Consider the following 20,261-nt stretch of genomic DNA (forward strand, 5'->3'; position numbering starts at 1 on the left):
GTGGTTCGGTGGTGTCATGAAGAGCAAAACCCTTCGACTTTTGAGCACTCTTCCCGGATGCATGGGGAGTTGATCTCTTTGGTGGTGATTGTGGAGGGGAAGGAATGGGAGAAGTATGAGACTCCTCTTCTTCCGTCACGGGAACACTTTTCTTCTTCCTTGAGGAGGTTTTTGTGGCAATGACTTTTCTTCTCATTGTGTCTGTGCGTTTTGATGGGGGTGAGGGTGATGAAGATGATGTAGAATGGATGTGAATGTGTGTGTGTGATTGTGGAGTAGACTGTTTTTGAGAGAATAGAAGCCTTTCACTTTTTTCTTGGCGCGGTTTTCTTTTTCATGGTGATGGAGGAATGAAATATGAAAGGTTATGGAGATAACCGAATTGAGTGGAAGGGAGATGTAAGGTAAGTGACGCATTAAATGAAGGTTGGAGAGAGAATATGGAGTGAGTAATGACCATTAGTGGGCGGTTAATGACCATTATGGGTGGTTATTACCCAAAAAATGATTTCCCTTTTAACTTTTGAAATCTAAAATAGAAAAGTTGTTGCCTTAAATCAAGGGATTAGATGGAGAGAAAGATTTTGATTTGACAATAACCACTTCCAAAAGGATTTGATGACACAAGAAGAAGATTCTTATTTGTAGAGAGATAACTACCATAACTGTTAATGTGGGGTCAAGAAATTTTGGTGGGGCCCATAAAATTTGAATTCTGCGTTGCCTCCCCCTTGATCATAGCTCCTCCAACAAGCTTGCATTTTTATCTCGTCCAAACCTACGAGACAAAACTGGGCAGAGTAAAAAATTCACAAGTTTTCAATGAAACTTAAATCAAACATTCCCAAATTTTTTCTCAAGGTACAGAATCTGTCTTCACAGAGGGGTTTTGTAAAAATATCAGCAATTTGGTCTTCAGATTTTACAAATTAAATATCAATAGTACCCTTTTGCACATGTTCCCTAATAAAGTGATATTTTATCTCAATGTGCTTAGTTCTTGAATGCAAAACAAGATTTTTTGAAATGTTTATAGCACTCATATTATCACAAAATAAGGGTATACTATTGATTTTTAATTTGTAATATTCCAATTGTGTTTTTAACCAAATTAATTGGGTGCAACATGCAGATGCGGAAATGTATTATGCTTCAGCGGTGGATAAAGCCACTGTGGCTTGTTTCTTGCTTGACCACATGTTGAGTGAGCTTCCAAGGAAGCAACACATTCCGGACGTGCTTCTTCTATCCACTCTATCTCCCGCATAATCTGCATCACAAAATCCTACTGCACAAAATTCATCAGATTTAGGATACCACAAGCCATAATCACAAGTTCCCTTAATGTATCTAATGATGCGTTTCACAGCCGTAAGATGGAATTCTTTTGGGTGAGATTGAAATCTTGAGCATACACCCACACTTTGAACAATATCCGGTCTAGAAGAGGTAAGGTACATGAGTGAACCTATCATTCCTCTATACCTTGTTTCATCCACATCTTAGCCATCGTCATCCTTTTCAAGTTTTGTGTTAGGATGCATTGGAGTACCCATTGCTTTGGAAATTTCTAGGCCAAACTTTTTAATAAGTTCTTTTGCATATTTTCCTTGGTAAATAAAAGTTCCACTAGGAGTTTGTTTAATTTGGAGGCCAAGAAAAAAAGTAAGCTCTCCCATTAAACTCATTTCAAACTCACTAGTCATGAGTTTTCCAAACTCTTCACACAAGGAAATGTTGGCCGAGCCAAATACAATGTCATCAACATAAACTTGAACAAGGAGTATATCATCATTAGATGCTTTAATAAATAAAGTAGTATCGGTGGTACCCCTTTGAAATTTATTTTCCAACAAGAAGGCACTAAGCCTTTCATACCAAGCTCTTGGAGCTTGTCTAAGACCATAAAGAGCCTTAGTTAATTTGAAAACATGATTTGAAAATTCTTTATGTTCGAAACCGGGGGGTTGTGCCACATACACTTCTCTATCAATAAAGCCATTAAGGAAAGCACATTTAACATCCATTTGAAACATTTTGAAACCTTTATGGGCGGCATAGGCAAGAAGCAACCGAATTGCTTCCATTCTAGCTACCGGAGCAAAAGACTCATCAAAATCTATACACTCTTCTTGATCGTAACCTTGGGCCACTAATCTAGCCTTGTTACGAACAACTTGTCCATCCTCACCAAGTTTATTTTTAAATACCCACTTAGTACCCGTTACCTTCTTACCATCCGAATAAGGTACTAATGTCCAAACCTCATTCTTGTCAAATTGAGCTAGCTCCTCTTGCATGGCCTTGACCCATGATGGATCTTCAAGAGCTTGTTTGACATTGTTGGGCTCCATTTGTGACAAGAAAGCAAAGTTGCTAGGTTCGATTTGCCTTTTGGTGGAGGATCTTGTTGTTACACCATGAGAGGGATCTCCAATGATGAAGTCATGAGGATAACCCCTCATAGACTTCCATTCTCTAGGCTTTCGGACAGGTGTAGAGCTTTGATGAACTTCTGGTGGTCTCACTGTTTCAGTTGCTCGTGCCTGCTCAGGAGACAAAATGAAAATATCTCCTCCAATCTGACGAGACAAAACTGGACTGACAGATTCTTCATTTTGCACAGATTTGGGATTTTCTTTATTTGTTCCAGCCTCTTCACAATCTGAATTAATATCCTTCACAATACTGGGAATTAAGTTAGAATCACAGAAAGTAACATGTATGGATTCCTCTATGGTTCTATGCTCTTTGAGATAAATTCTATAGGCCTTGCTTGTAGTGGAATATCCAACAAACATTCCTTCATATGATTTTGGATCAAATTTTCCAAGGTTTTCCTTATTGTTAAGCACAAAGCATTTGCATCCAAAAACATGAAAATACTTAAGATTTGGAGGGGTTCCTTTCCATAGCTCATATGGTGTTTTCTTTAACCCTTTTCTAATGATTGTTCTATTCAAAATATAACATGCTGTGTTCACAGCTTCAGCCCATAAGAATTTAGGAATTTCACTTTCACATAACATAGCCCTAGTCATTTCTTGAAGGCTTCTATTCCTTCTTTCAGCCACCCCATTTTGTTGGGGGGTTCTAGGGCATGAAAAATTATGAGAAATCCCTAAGTCATCACAGAATTTTTCAAAATCTTGATTTTCAAATTCTCTTCCATGATCACTTCTCAAATGAGAAATTTTCAAATCCTTTTCATTTTGAATTTTCTTACAAAGGGTGGATAAAGCATGAAAAGCATCATTCTTATGAGTAAGGAAAAGTACCCAACCAAATCTAGAGTAATCATCTACCACCACAAGACCATAATGTTTACCTCCTAAACTTTGAGTTCTAGTAGGACCAAAAAGATCAATATGTAACATTTCCAATGGCCTTTTGGTTGAGATTCCATCTTTTGATTTAAAAGATGATTTTACTTGTTTGCCCAATTGACAAGCGTCACAAGTAAGATCCTTATCAAACTTGATGTTTGGAATTCCTCTAACCAAATTTCTTTTGACTAGCTTAGAAATTTGATACATGTTAGCATGTCCCAACTTTTTATGCCAAAGCCATTTTTCAGATTCAAAAGATGTAAAGCATGTTACATTTTGTTCCTTTAAATCCTCAAGAGTTAATCCATACACATTGTTGCATCTTTTAGCTTCAAGAAGAACATTCCCAGTTTTCTCACACACAACTAAACAAACAAATTTCTTAAAAATAACTTCAAAACCCAAATCACAAAGTTGACTAACACTAAGTAAATTATTTCTCAAGCCATGTACAAGGAGAACATCATTTATACAAGATGAAAAATTTTTACCCACTTTCCCAACAGCCACAATTTTTCCTTTTGCATCATCACCGAAAGTGACAAGCCCTCCATCATATTCATTAAGCTTTATGAAGAAGGTTGTCTTTTCGGTCATATGCCTAGAGCATCCGCTGTCCATATACCACATATTTTCCTTCCTTTTGGATGCTAGGCACACCTACAAAACAAGCTCAAGTAACCTTAGGTATCCAAATCTTTTTAGATCCTTTTACGTTAAACCATCTTCTATGTCCTAAGCCATTGTAATCAAAAACAATTTTATAAACCTTATCACCGACCATTCTTTCACCGAAAAAGCATTGAATGGGAAAGTGTCCATTCCGATTGCATAGTCTACAAAATCTTGGAGTTGATGTTTTGTTAAAGTAGGTGGGATCTTGAAATCTTGTATCATTAGAAGATGAAGCAATATTTTCAAAATGTGAATTTTCAGATTTATAGAACCCCAACCCAGCCTTATCATAAAGAGGTTTTTGACTAGCCAAGATGTGATTTAAACTTTCGGAACTTTGTGTGAACTTGGCTAAGTCTTCCTTAAGTCTTTTAACCTCTTTAAGCAACTCTTCATTTTGCTTAAAACAATCCACATATGCAAGAACAGAATGGTTACTTTCACAGCTTCTAACTTGCGCTCTTAATTGCTTATTCTCTTCAACAAGGTCACAAGCAGTTTCGGCTTCTCTTACTTTTTCTTTTAAAAAACTGTTTTCAGCCTTGAGAATGGTGATTTGTTGTTCAAGTTCTTGATTTTCCAGCAAAAAATATCTTATTTTTTCAGAGAGGTGGTCTATCATAAGATGAAGATCTTCAGTATTAGGGTTATGAAAGACTACCTGATCTATGTGGTCTGCCATGAGACATGTTTGTGACTTGGTCTCGGTTTCTTCATCATCATCATCAGAATCATTCTCCAAGTCTTCCCATGAGGCCATCAGTCCTTTCTTCTTTTTGGCTTTTCTTCCTTCTTCAGCTTGGGACAGTCAGATTTGAAATGCCCCATTTTCTTGCAATTGTAGCAAGTTACTTTGCTAAGGTCTTTCTTCACTCTCCTTGTGCTGCTGCCTTTGCCTTTGAGCTTAGCCATTTTCCTGAATTTTTTTGCAAACAACACAAACTCATTTTCAGAAGAGTTATCACTGGATTCATCATCCAGAGGGTTAGTCACAGAAGAAAAAGCAATTCCTTTTTTTTTGTATCTTTTTTTTAAATAGGTATTTTCAAAAGCAAGAAGATTTCCTCTCAAATCATCAAGTGTCATGGAATCTAAGCTACTGCTCTCAGAAATAATTAAAGCTTTAGTTTCCCACTCTTTTGTGAGACATCTCAACACTCTTCTCACTAGCACAGATTCAGAATGTGTAATTCCCAGAGCATCTAAGCCAACAATGATAGCATTGAACCGTTCGAACAGTTCATCAATGGACTCTCCTTCCTTCATTGCAAACATTTCATACTCTCTATTCAACATGTCTGTCCGAGTCTTCTTTACAATGGTGGTTCCTTCATGGGTGATTTGCAATTTGTCCTAGATTTTCTTTGTCGTTGTGCATCTTGATACCCGTCGGTACTCCTCGAAGCTTATAGCACAGTTGAGCAGATTTATTGCCTTGGCATTTAACTCTACCTTCTTCCTATCTTCTTCTGTCCATCTTGCTTCAGGTTTGAGAGAAACAACTCCTTCGGCACTTGTAACAGTTGGATATTGTGGTCCTTCCAAGATGATTTTCCATAGTCTGTAATCCACTGCTTGTACAAATATCTTCATCCTCTCCTTCCAATAGGTATAATTTTTCCCATTGAAAAGAGGGGGCCGGATCTGTTGCTTGATTGACCTTCAGTTAGATTATAAGACACCACATTTGCGCCACTGTTTTCTGCCATGAGGATCTTTGCTCCAAGCTGCAAAGCTTGATCTCTTTGAGACCAAGCTCTGATACCAATTGATGGTTTCAGTGGCTAAGAGAAGGGGGGGGTTGAATCTTAGCCCCCTTTTTTGTTGCTAACACTTGTTGAATTTAGAGGAGACTTTTCTGTTTTGGCTCGTCTCTGGACACGAGACTTTTTCTTTTATCTCGTCCCTAGTCACGAGACTTTTTGTTTTGTCTCGTCACTTTGCACGAGACATTTTTAGTTTTTGCTCATGTACAGTAGAAAACAGAAATGGAGTAGGAGAGAAGAAAGATTACACCCAGATATATCCTGGTTCAGCTGCTAAGTGCAGTGCAGCCTACATCCAGTCTCCATCACAACAATGATGGAATTTCACTATAATCAACCTGATTACAAACTATAAAGTGCTAACCCAACTTACAAGGGGATTCTCACAGAATCATGAAACACAACATAGATGAACAAAGGAACTCTAAGACATCTATGGCTTTTTCTTTTAATTTTGCACTCTCTCCCTTTTTCCGCTCTATGGCTTTTTTCATACAAACCTCACTGTTTGCCTTTTTTCATGAGACTCAAGACATGACAAAATTAAACAGAAAAATACAAAACTGAATACATTGAAGGAGAAGAAAATCTGTAAGTTTAGGTAGCTCTGAGAATCCTGTGCCTTGCACTCTCACTGCTTACTTCTAACTCCTTGCTCCAAACAGTGGTTGTTCTCTCTTTTTATAGAAGAGGAAAGCCTCCACACTTGAAGCCAACACCCAAACCAACTTCTTCCTCCTTCAACAAACAGAACTAGTTCGGCCACATAGAGAGAGAAGAGATAACCATGCAAAACCCAACATGCAATTACCTCTAGTCCTTTCTTGATCATCACCCTTCATCAATCCGAGCTCTCCATCCTTGGCTTGCTCTCCAAGATGGATTTCTGGCCCTTGATGCTTCATGATGATAATGACTTCATCTGCTTCAATCTCTGTCTTAACCATCACTTCGCCACTCTAACTACTTCCTGTGGTGGTTAAACAGAATCAAAGACAAGCCATGCTTCAAGAATCTCCTCCTTGCTGGCCGAATCTTCATCTACCTTTTTGAGCATGAGGAGCTCGAGAATACCTCACCAAATCTAACCATATTTGGAGAAGATCTCAGCCACAGCTCACTTTTATTTTTGTATATTTTCTTGCCATCATTGTGATGGTCTTTATGTTTGATCTCCCTTCCTTTCGGTAGCTTATTTTTGTTTCCATGGCTACCAATGTTTCCTGGACAATGTCCGAAAGAGAGAGAGAGAAGAAAGAGAAAATAAAACAAAGCTATGAGTGTTATGATAGATAAATTAATTAGGTACACTTCTCCATGCTTTGTGTAGTAGCGTGTAAGCTACCATTGATTGCCATCAAATCACTTGACTTTTTCTCTTTCATATTTTCAAGGACTGCATTAACTTTACTTGATAAAATTTGAATTCCATTACAAGTTAAAGTGTGAAGTCCGTTGGAAGCATGCAACCAAATTCAATGAGTTGGGTTTTCATCATTGTGCCCCAATTCCATTTTATTTTCTTTCGGACCATGCATGCAAAACAAATTGGGCTTGTGATACTATTTAAATTCTGGCCCAATAGTAACATTTGCTTTCCTGATGAATTTTTTTGGATCAAGCATTGAACACATAGGAAAGCTTTTTTTAGGCTTGTTGTATTTTATTTTATTTTTGGGCCCAATAAAACCTGCACAACAAAATTAATTTAATTAACATATCAATCAAGATTAGTTTAATAATTTTGCTGTTAATAATATTTGATCATCATCAATTTAGTTTAGAGTTTTCCAAACTCATCAATATGAATAGCCAAAGAAGTCTCAAAACAGAATAAACTATTACTAGAGCCAGCAGTAACCGAATTGAATGCATTATCTAACTAAACTTATTATAGTAAATAACAGAAACAATTCCTAACTGTTATTTCCATTGCTATCCTTATCTATATTATCCTGATGAGTTTGGAACCTTTACACACATATGCACACAATCTTAATGAAGTCAGTCAAGTTATGGCAAAAGAGACAAGACAGTAAACTTTTTCATTGCTCTATATATGTTAATTAAATTATACAACTAACCTTAGACATTATTGTTGATCCTCGTTTCCTTTTTAATATTGATTATACAACTAAATTTCAACAAATAACAATAAACCTTGTAAAAAAAATTGAAAATATAATAAATGATGCATTATCCTTTTGGATTTTATTTTTTAGTAAGAGCTGGAACATGAATTTCATTTAAAGTAAAAAGAATTCATAATATAATAGCTAAATTAAATAAGTAGTGGTCTTCTTTGCAAGTCTTCGCCTTTGGCATTTTATAAGCCAATGGCAGATCAATGAGAAGACAATCTTGTCGTTTTTTTTTTTTTTTTTTTTTTTTTACTTTTTGTCATATTCCTTTTGTAATATTCATGTTTTCATTTCATATACGGGGCCACCTTCATGGCAGAAAAACAGTTAGCTTTTTTAGTTTGTTGTAATCTTGCTTAATTGTGAAATAAAAGTATAAAGAAAAAGTATAGGATACCAATAGATTATTTGTCAATTTATTATTAACAATAATTAATTATTATATTTTAAACACATGTATAAAGAGATACATTTAAAAAATATATCTATAAAGACACTTCTATTAGCCTGAATCATAAAAAAAGATATTTTTATTAGATACATCCACAAAAACACTTCCATTAAACACAGTTATAAATAAGAGTTGGCAGAAGTTTTCTGTTGGTAACGTAGTATAAAACCATACATTTTGGGCTTCAATTTTTAAGGGGCTGGCTTTTTTCTTTCTTGTTTAATTAATTAATCTAAAATAATATTAGCTCATGGTCTTTAAGATTTCTTCCAAAATTTCTTTTTTATATTGGCAAATTGTAAATCCCGGTTAAATTAGTAGATAATTAGTCAATAAATTAATTTTTAATAAGGAGGATTAGAAATGTGAATATTATATTAAATTAGGGTAGAGCTCATCGAAACGAGAATTTTGACACTAATTTCGAGAAAATCGGTCCAAGATTGAACCGAACGGGCCGAACCGGGCCCAACCAGCCCATCACTTAAGAAGACCGAAGCCTTCTCTTTTCTTTCATTCAGTGTAAATGAAGCTTTCAGCTTCCAGGGAGAGGAGAAATGAGAAAAGCTCCCGAAACCCTTACGTTAATTTCCGATCTTCGTAACTTCTCCGTCCGAGCTCCGATCGCCGCACCGTTTACGGCCACGCGTTCATCGCGTCGAGCTCTACATTTCTACCGGAACAATTTCATAGGTAAGCCCTTAAATATTCTCAGCCACTCTTTTCCCCCAATTTTCGAGTTTTGAGAAGGGGTATTGAATTTCTTTGATTTTTGATGTTTTAGGATCCAATTAGCTTGAGAAAAACGTTCACTCTTGCTTATGTGAAGCTTGGGTAAGGTGAGGATATGATAATTCTATTTTATTTTCATTGAATTTGAGCTTTGAGTATTAAATTAGATATATATGTGTTATGAATGTGTATTAGGTTATGAATAAATAATTGGAGCTTGGAATTGTGGATATTGGAACTTGGAGGAAGCTGAGCCTAGTGTTTATTGAATTTTGAAAGGGCTGTGTTTATTATAATTAAAGTACCTTAATCGTTACGTGGGAATCGGCCAAGGTATGGTTTAGGTTTCTTGCATTTAATATATAATGTTCTGTGAAAACTTAGGCTAGATGACCATAGGATAAGTTGGAATGCAGGTGTATATTTAATGTTTAGTAATGGGTTGATAAATATGCTTGGTTAGGTTTGGTGATTTGTTTGTAAGATGATATTGGTTGCTAGTTGGATCTTTGAAAGGATATGTGATTGAATTGTTGATTATATGGCTATATTTTGGTTTGGTTGAATGATGATTGATGGAAAGACATGGAGCTTGTTAAGGATTATTGTTGGCAATTTGGATTGGTGGTAATAGGTTTGAAAATAATTGGAATGGAAATTTTGAATGAAAAATGAGGTATTTTGTGTTAAAAGTCTAGGATTTGTGAACTATGATTTTTAGTTGAATTTTGGTCGTTGGATTTGAATATTGTATGAGTATAATTGTTGATCTGAGGTAGATTTATTGTGGTGATTGTAATGATGTGAGGAAGGGTATGTTGAATTGAAAAAAATGCAGGTTTGGACCCGAAAAGGGTGGCAAAGTCCGAGTTTTAGAGGAGATGCTGCCGAAATTTTATAAAAATTAGAGATTTTGTTTATATGATTATTTAGAAAGATTTAGATTCAAAGGTTATATGGTTTGATTTTGAGTTATTAAGAAAATGAGCATGTTTTAAGTTTGATTCATTTAGAAAAGAATGAATTACGTTTTGAATTGGAACTATTGATGGACGGAATGAGAGGTGTGATAATGAAGGATAATGATTGAATATGATTGACGTATAATTATGAATGAGATGTGATTGAGAATGATGTGGATGTTGATGAATTTTAATTGAATTATTTATATGGCTTATGAATTTGAATAATCTGAGATACGAGATTCCCTGGATTAAGTGCCGTGGCTTGCCACCACGTGTACCAGGTTGAAAACTCGATACTCTGTTGACCCTACGACGTAAGTGTGACCGGGCACTATATAAATTCCCGGGAATGTTACCCCCATTGAGTAATATTGATTATTTGAGATAAAGCTATGCATAGACTCTTGGGGATGCACGTCGGGGGACAGTCTAAGGACAATTCAGACTTGTCGGGTTGGCTGGATAACCGACAAATGAGCCTCATCAGCCATAGGACAGGCATGCATCATATGCATAATACTTGAATTACTTGCTTGTGTTTTAATTGGGTGTGCCTATATGTATTTGCCATGTTAAATGTGTATTTGTTACTTGCAGTAATTGTAACCTTCTTGTGCTTGTCTTTATCTGTCTATTTGTCTGTGGAAATCCATGATGGAGTTGGAGGTATGGAGGAAAGGCAGTATGGTACTTAGATTTAAGGTTAAATATTCTTAGAAAACCACCTCTTATGGCTCCTGTTTAATACTTTAAGCTCTATAATCTGAGTGTCGGCGTCCTAGGATTGCCTCTGGCATTCCCAGGACCTTATATATTATGTGTGTGGCACCTTTACCATACTGAGAACCTCCGGTTCTCATTCCATACTATGTTGTTGTTTTTCAGATGCAGGTCGAGAGACACCTCGTTAGGCGTCTGGACTCTTGAAGCGGAGTGGTTACTGGGTAGTTTTATTGTACAGTGATAAATATATATGTACTTAGCTTTCTCTCTGCATAACATGTTCTTTTTTATCCTCTTAGAGGTTTATGGAGAGGCAGGATTGTGTATATGTACTTTTGGGTTTTTGATATGTATGTATATATGTGTAAATATTCTCCGGCCAGTCTTGACTTCGCAGGCTGAGTTAGGAGCTTGTTATTTTGTATCTTTGGCACTCTTTTCCTACTTCTGTTATCTTATGTTTGACAGTTACGGTTTTCTTAGCACGCAAGTTAACTCGTTCCTTGAGCGTTGCGCTTTTATCTCACGATTTTTATTTCCCCTATTCTTCAAGGCTCCTAGCATATTATAATTCTTCTGCTATTATATGTACTCATTTTATTTTAGAGGTCGTAATACCACACCACCTTTGTTTTACGACTTAAGCGTAAAGCTTAGTGTGGTAGGGTGTTACATTATGGTATCAGAGCAGTTCGTTCCTATAGAGCCTGAAAGACGGACTGATTGTGCTTCTGTGCATTTTCTATGTATGTGTTTATGTGCTATTAGGATATCTGACTGATATATATGGCATAAACGTTTGTGAGCATGCATTTGGAACTTAAAGCATTAGACCTGCGATATTAAGACTGATCAACTTAATATCACTTGTTTAGTGTGTATAAGGACCATATGTCGACTTGCGGACACAGTCGCGGGTGAGGTAGAGATAGGATAGGCATTATTACTCCTGATCCCATAGAGACTGATCCAGTAGACTTTATGGCTACCCTGGGAAATATGGCTGCAGCTATGCAGGCAACAGCTGAGGCACTGGGTAACCAGATAAATCAGGATAATCATGGGAACAATAATGATGAAGACAGTCCTATGACACTTGCTACATTTCTAAAAGTTCACCCTTCGACTTTTAGGGGAACCTCAAATCCCACTGATGCAGATAATTGGATCCAAGCTATGGAAAGGGCGTTGCAGGTTCATGAGGAGCAAAGGGTTGAGTTTGAAACTTATCAGCTGCAAGGTGAGGCTTAGTATTGGTGACAGGGGACACGATGTATCCTGCAGGCAGGTCGCGCTGTGATAGTCGGGAGATTGGTCATTTAAGAATCATGTTTTGCTTGATTGTTCTGAGGAGTCAGTACAGTTTATGCTGGAAGGGTCAGAAGCACCTGTTGTGGTGAATAGTTACTATATGAACTCTATGATAGTAAACTGTTCTGGAACTGAATGTCAGGGTATTATGTTATTAACTGTGGGAATATCAGGTGATAATCAGAGTTTAGAGAAGATTATGATTGTATGTGAATTTCCAGATATGTTTCCGGATGATATTAATGAAATTTCACCTAATCGGGAGGTTGAATTTGCAATTGAGTTGGTGCCTGGAGCCGGTCCGATTTCGATTACTCCTTACAAGATGTCACCTTTAGAAATGGCTGAACTGAAAGCTCAGCTGGAGGATCTGTTGGGTAAGCATTTTATTCGACCAAATATTTTTCCGTGGGGAACGCCAGTGTTACTGGTAAAGAAGAAGGATGGAAGTATGCGCTTGTGTGTCGATTATCGGCAATTGAATAAGATTATTGTGAAGAATAAATATCCACTACCTAGAATCGACGACATAATAGATCAGTTACAAGATGCAAGTGTGTTTTCTAAGATTGATCTGCGATCCGGGTATCATCAGATAAGGGTTAGAGATGAAGATATTCCAAAAACTGCTTTCAGGACATGTTATGGTCATTATGAGTATACAATAATGTCTTTTGGGTTAACTAATGCCCCAGCAGTATTCATGGATTATATGGACAGGATTTTCTGACTGTATCTGAACAAGTTTGTTATTGTCTTCATTGATGATATTCTTGTTTAATCTAAGACTGAAGAGGAGCATGCTGATCATTTGCGAACTGTGCTACAAATTCTGAGAAAACAGGAAGTTATACAATAAGTTATCTAAATACGAATTTTGGAAGAGTGAGGTAAAGTCTCTCTGTCACGTGGTGAGTAAGCAGGGAATAGTTATGGATCCTGCTAAGGTGGAAGCAGTGATGAAATGGAAGTGGCTAACTTCAGTAATAGAGATTAGGAGTTTCCTAAGTTTGGCGAAATATTATCGGAGATTCATTAAGAGATTTTTGCAGCTCGCCTTATCTTTAACTAAGTTGACTAGGAAGGATACGCCTTTTGTCTGGACTCCGGAGTGTGAAGAGAGTTTTCAAGCATTGAAGTACATGTTGACTGTTGCACCCGTATTGGTATTGCCCGAACCAAGTGAGTCGCTTGAAGTGTACTGTGATGCATCACTGAAGGGTTTAGAGTGCGTTCTGATGCAGCACCAGAATGTTGTAGCATACGCCTCACGGTAGTTAAGGCTGCATGAGATAAACTACCCGACACATGATTTAGAACTTGCTGTTGTTGTGTTTGCTTTAAAGATCTGGAGGCACTACCTCTATGGCATTAAGTTTCATGTTTTCTCAGACCATAAGAGCTTGAAGTGTCTTTTTGACCAGAAAGAGTTGAATATGCGTCAGAGGAGGTGGATGGAGCTTCTAAAAGATTATGATTTTGAATTGAATTATCATCCAGGAAAAGCGAACGTTGTGACGGACGCCTTGAGTCGGAAGTCTTTATATGCAGCTTGGATGATGCTATGAGAGGAAGAGTTACTAAAGGCATTTCAAGGTTTGAATATAGGAGTTAGAGAAGAATCTGGAATTCTATGTTTGAGTCAGTTGCAGATTTCAAGTTATTTTAAATCAGAACTTTTGAAGGTTCATCAAGACAGTGAAGCGTTACGTAAGGTATTACCAGCAGTTGAACAGGAAAAACAGTGGAGAGTGTCAGAAGGATAGGATGGTTTGTGGAGGTTCAAGAACCGGATTATTGTGCCAGATATTGGAGACCTGTGACAGAGTATCTTGAAGAAAGATCATAAGAGCGGATTTTTAATTCATCCAGGGAGCACTAAAATATACCAAGATCTGAAAGCAATGTTCTGGTGGCCAGGAATGAAGAATGATGTGGCATTACATGTGTCTAAATATTTAATGCGTCAGAAGGTTAAGATTGAGCATCAGAGACCATCAGGGATCCTTCAACCTTTGGAGATTCCACAATGGAAATGGGAGAGTATCGCAATGAATTTTGTGATAGGGTTGCCTAGAACCCGATCTGGTTGTGACGCTATTTGGGTAGTTGTGGATCGACTGACGAAATCAGCTCACTTTCTTCCTATCCGAATAAGTTACACAATGGAAGAATTAGCTCGAGTATATATCAAAGAGATTGTCAAGTTACATGGCGTGCCTTCTACCATTATATCTGACAGAGATTCCCACTTTACATCAAGGTTCTGGGGAGCTTTTCAGCGTGCATTTGGGACTCAGTTAAGCTTGAGTACTGCGTATCACCCTCAGACAGATGCAAAATCAGAGAGAACTATTCAGACCTTAGAGAATATGCTAAGGGCTTGTGTTTTGGACCAGTCGGCGAGTTGGGATCCGTATATGCCATTAGTGGAGTTTGCTTATAATAATAGCTACCATGCAAGTATTGGAATGGCTCCATATGAAGTTCTGCATGGCAGGAAATGTCAATCTCTGTTGTGTTGGTATAAAACTGGAGAAAGAAGTTTGTTAGGACCTGAGATGATAGCTGAAACTACTGAACAAATAAAGAAGATTCGTAACGAATGCTTATAGCCCAAAGCCGCCAGAAGAGTTATGCTTATCAGAGACGAAAGCTTTTGGAATTTGAGGAAGGGGAGCATATTTTTCTGAAAGTTATACCAACCACTGGAGTGGGAAGAGCTATTAAAACTAAGAAACTGAATCCCCGTTATATTGGACCGTTTGAGATCCTGAAGAGAATTGGGCCGGTAGCTTATAGAATTGCCTTACCACCGTATCTTTCGAATTTGTACGACGTGTTTCATGTGTCACAGCTTCGGAAGTATATTCCTGATACAAGTCATGTCCTAGAACCAAACCAATTCAAGTAAGAGAAGATCTAACACTTCCAGTAATTCCGGTAAGAATTGATAACACCAGTGTTAAACGATTACGTGGAAGGAAAGTATCATTAGTAAAAGCAGCTTGGAGTCGAGCTGGTATCGAGGAACATACTTGGGAACTTGAATCAGATATGCAAAAGAACTATCCACATCTCTTTTCAGGTAACTAGATTTGAATTTTGAGGGCAAAATTCTTTATTAGGTGGGTAGGATGTAAATCCCGGTTAAATTAGTAGATAATTAGTCAATAAATTAATTTTTAATAAGGAGGATTAGAAATGTGAATATTATATTAAATTAGGGTAGAGCTCATCGAAACGAGAATTTTGACACTAATTTCGAGAAAATCGGTCCAAGATTGAACCGAACGGGCCGAACCGGGCCCAACCAGCCCATCACTTAAGAAGACCGAAGCCTTCTCTTTTCTTTCATTCAGTGTAAATGAAGCTTTCAGCTTCCAGGGAGAGGAGAAATGAGAAAAGCTCCCGAAACCCTTACGTTAATTTCCGATCTTCGTAACTTCTCCGTCCGAGCTCCGATCGCCGCACCGTTTACGGCCACGCGTTCATCGCGTCGAGCTCTACATTTCTACCGGAACAATTTCATAGGTAAGCCCTTAAATATTCTCAGCCACTCTTTTCCCCCAATTTTCGAGTTTTGAGAAGGGGTATTGAATTTCTTTGATTTTTGATGTTTTAGGATCCAATTAGCTTGAGAAAAACGTTCACTCTTGCTTATGTGAAGCTTGGGTAAGGTGAGGATATGATAATTCTATTTTATTTTCATTGAATTTGAGCTTTGAGTATTAAATTAGATATATATGTGTTATGAATGTGTATTAGGTTATGAATAAATAATTGGAGCTTGGAATTGTGGATATTGGAACTTGGAGGAAGCTGAGCCTAGTGTTTATTGAATTTTGAAAGGGCTGTGTTTATTATAATTAAAGTACCTTAATCGTTACGTGGGAATCGGCCAAGGTATGGTTTAGGTTTCTTGCATTTAATATATAATGTTCTGTGAAAACTTAGGCTAGATGACCATAGGATAAGTTGGAATGCAGGTGTATATTTAATGTTTAGTAATGGGTTGATAAATATGCTTGGTTAGGTTTGGTGATTTGTTTGTAAGATGATATTGGTTGCTAGTTGGATCTTTGAAAGGATATGTGATTGAATTGTTGATTATATGGCTATATTTTGGTTTGGTTGAATGATGATTGATGGAAAGACATGGAGCTTGTTAAGGATTATTGTTGGCAATTTGGATTGGTGGTAATAGGTTTGAAAATAATTGGAATGGAAATTTTGAATGAAAAATGAGGTATTTTGTGTTAAAAGTCTAGGATTTGTGAACTATGATTTTTAGTTGAATTTTGGTCGTTGGATTTGAATATTGTATGAGTATAATTGTTGATCTGAGGTAGATTTATTGTGGTGATTGTAATGATGTGAGGAAGGGTATGTTGAATTGAAAAAAATGCAGGTTTGGACCCGAAAAGGGTGGCAAAGTCCGAGTTTTAGAGGAGATGCTGCCGAAATTTTATAAAAATTAGAGATTTTGTTTATATGATTATTTAGAAAGATTTAGATTCAAAGGTTATATGGTTTGATTTTGAGTTATTAAGAAAATGAGCATGTTTTAAGTTTGATTCATTTAGAAAAGAATGAATTACGTTTTGAATTGGAACTATTGATGGACGGAATGAGAGGTGTGATAATGAAGGATAATGATTGAATATGATTGACGTATAATTATGAATGAGATGTGATTGAGAATGATGTGGATGTTGATGAATTTTAATTGAATTATTTATATGGCTTATGAATTTGAATAATCTGAGATACGAGATTCCCTGGATTAAGTGCCGTGGCTTGCCACCACGTGTACCAGGTTGAAAACTCGATACTCTGTTGACCCTACGACGTAAGTGTGACCGGGCACTATATAAATTCCCGGGAATGTTACCCCCATTGAGTAATATTGATTATTTGAGATAAAGCTATGCATAGACTCTTGGGGATGCACGTCGGGGGACAGTCTAAGGACAATTCAGACTTGTCGGGTTGGCTGGATAACCGACAAATGAGCCTCATCAGCCATAGGACAGGCATGCATCATATGCATAATACTTGAATTACTTGCTTGTGTTTTAATTGGGTGTGCCTATATGTATTTGCCATGTTAAATGTGTATTTGTTACTTGCAGTAATTGTAACCTTCTTGTGCTTGTCTTTATCTGTCTATTTGTCTGTGAAAATCCATGATGGAGTTGGAGGTATGGAGGAAAGGCAGTATGGTACTTAGATTTAAGGTTAAGTTAAGCTAGGTTTAAATATTCTTAGAAAACCACCTCTTATGGCTCCTGTTTAATACTTTAAGCTCTATAATCTGAGTGTCGGCGTCCTAGGATTGCCTCTGGCATTCCCAGGACCTTATATATTATGTGTGTGGCACCTTTACCATACTGAGAACCTCCGGTTCTCATTCCATACTATGTTGTTGTTTTTCAGATGCAGGTCGAGAGACACCTCGTTAGGCGTCTGGACTCTTGAAGCGGAGTGGTTACTGGGTAGTTTTATTGTACAGTGATAAATATATATGTACTTAGCTTTCTCTCTGCATAACATGTTCTTTTTTATCCTCTTAGAGGTTTATGGAGAGGCAGGATTGTGTATATGTACTTTTGGGTTTTTGATATGTATGTATATATGTGTAAATATTCTCCGGCCAGTCTTGACTTCGCAGGCTGAGTTAGGAGCTTGTTATTTTGTATCTTTGGCACTCTTTTCCTACTTCTGTTATCTTATGTTTGACAGTTACGGTTTTCTTAGCACGCAAGTTAACTCGTTCCTTGAGCGTTGCGCTTTTATCTCACGATTTTTATTTCCCCTATTCTTCAAGGCTCCTAGCATATTATAATTCTTCTGCTATTATATGTACTCATTTTATTTTAGAGGTCGTAATACCACACCACCTTTGTTTTACGACTTAAGCGTAAAGCTTAGTGTGGTAGGGTGTTACACAAATCAATACCACTACTTTCTGTACTTATATTAGATTTCCTTTTATCTTTGGAGCATATATAAGCTAAGTCATGATCAAATAAAATAAAAAATTACTTTCTGCTACTATCTAGCTAGATTTCCTAAATGATAATGAGTTAAAAAGAAAATTAATGCTAACTAGCTAGCTAGTCCCCAATTGCATTTGAATAATTCTTCTCTATCTATATATATGAATCACTAAAATTAGCATATATTCATTGTTATTTGTTAATATACTTTTTATTAGTATAAATGTCGCTGTACTTTGTCAAGTCTTCTATATATACATACGAGTCTATGCTTTGACCACTTTGTCGTAACATATTTGTATCATACCTTCAAATTCCACAAGGTATAAATATAAAATAATATACGATTAAAAAAATCTTTCATTGAATTTCTATTTATAGTGTCGTGTTGTATTACTCTGTCCCACATTTAACATAATAAAATTTTGTGAGAGTAGTGTGACTTAGTTATTAGTATTACGAAAACTAAATTACCCAGATAGCTAGTAATTTCAGTTTTATTTGTCAGCCAATAATAATGTCTCTAAATTTATTTAGAGATTGACTTGTTTGTATTAAGGTGCTCAAATTCTACAAGTAGAAAAATAACCAAAAAAGAGGAAAATTATTCAAATAATTAATATAGTTTAAGCCTACACTATCCTCAATTAATGATTTTATCCAACAAATTGGGATTAAAGTTTCATTTAAGGGTACATATTAAAGTGCACGTCATTATTGGGCAGTCACCATGTCACTGACCAAGTCTTCTAATTTAGATATTACGTTTATTTAGACTTCAACATCTACATGTATAACTGAACGTGAAAATTCAGGTGAAGTCGATTTCACGTTAAGTTGATATTTGAGAACCGTTGGTATCAACTTTACGTGAAGTTGACTTCACTTGAGTTTTTACCATAATTGAATCTCCTCCCTACTATCAATATAAATACACAACCCGTTGGATATATAATCATGCAAAAAGAAAGAGAAATAAGATAAGCGACAACATATATATTAAAGTAGTTTCCATTAATATAATCAGCATGAAGGCCATTTTTATTGCATATTTACTTTTGGCTTCCATGCTCTTCCTACACATTTTTATTTTTAATATTGGGTTAACAATGGTGTTTTTTTAAATTGTGATCTACTGTAATATTTTTTTAAAATTTGAGATAATTTAATTTACGGAGTATAAATCGGACTATTTGATTTTTAAGAAATACCAATTTTTGTACTCGAACCGTCCAATTTGTGTTTAAAAAATTAAAAAAATTTGAAGTACAGAAATCGAATATTATTTTAATTTTTTAAACAAAAATCAGTGGATCCGATTTATATACTCCAAATTTTTAAAACTTTTTAAATACAAATAGAAGAGTCCGATTTGTGTCCCTTTCGTAATTTTAAAAAACACTAAAAATTACCACGTTAAGGTATAACGTTCATCCTACCTCCATATCCAAATTTTTTAGTCCCTTCCTACCCTCTTCAACTCTAGCACCTCGTGAACTACTAGAAGTCAAAGGTACATAAGACCAGGCTCTTTAACTATTCTCTAATCTTTAAGTAACCAAATTTTATTTCTCTTAATTTCACTTCTATACACCTAAGACCCTAAAATAAACTCTTATATCTAAGGATGTGTTAGATATAAATACACAGTAACTTTTCTTTCTTTATTTTTTTTTATTTCTCTTATATTGCGATTAAATCTTTTCTCTTTTGATGGGACCATAAAAAAATTAAATAAATTTTAGATCTTTTAGGCATAAAAATTTTGATAATACTGTGTTATAAAAGTACATAAATGATCATAACTCTAACAAACAAATCTAGTAACGTTCTACGTGCTAATGAATGCAGGAGAGAAAGCAGCAACATATACAGTAGTAACAGCTCCTACCAAGAACCCTAATAATCCTATTGTTAACTGTCCCCCTAATAGGGGTTACAGAGAGTGCCGCCTCAAACCACGGCTGCCGCCAGCGCCAAAATGTTCAGGCTACAGTCGTCGCTGCCCACCATGATGATGCATATCTATGAAGGCAAATAAATTGGAGTGAATGAAGAAGAAGCTTTCCTTGTTAATTAGTCTATAAATAGTAACATGTGAATAATAAAAGGTGAAAACTTAGATGGAGTTGACTGTGAAATTTATAGCGGAGAGTCGTTAGATAA

The 20,261-nt window shown here is 36.2% G+C and overlaps 2 long non-coding RNA genes across 2 annotated transcripts; both read left to right on the forward strand.

Annotated features, from left to right (window-relative positions):
- The first annotated feature begins 8,812 nt into the window (after positions 1–8,812).
- On the forward strand, positions 8,813–11,263 carry LOC148569541 (uncharacterized). Its single transcript, XR_015881221.1, has 4 exons — positions 8,813–9,055; positions 9,147–9,201; positions 9,290–9,427; positions 10,945–11,263. It is a non-coding gene; the product is annotated as an uncharacterized LOC148569541 (long non-coding RNA).
- Positions 11,264–15,384: 4,121 nt separating this feature from the next.
- Positions 15,385–17,851, forward strand: LOC148569542 (uncharacterized). The gene is made up of 4 exons (XR_015881257.1): positions 15,385–15,627; positions 15,719–15,773; positions 15,862–15,999; positions 17,533–17,851. It is a non-coding gene; the product is annotated as an uncharacterized LOC148569542 (long non-coding RNA).
- The last annotated feature ends 2,410 nt before the right edge of the window (positions 17,852–20,261 follow it).

Source organism: Arachis ipaensis, chromosome B4 (genome assembly GCF_059453495.1).
Source record: "Arachis ipaensis isolate K30076 ecotype BB chromosome B4, ASM5945349v1, whole genome shotgun sequence".
In the NCBI taxonomy this organism is placed as follows: Eukaryota; Viridiplantae; Streptophyta; class Magnoliopsida; order Fabales; family Fabaceae; genus Arachis; species Arachis ipaensis.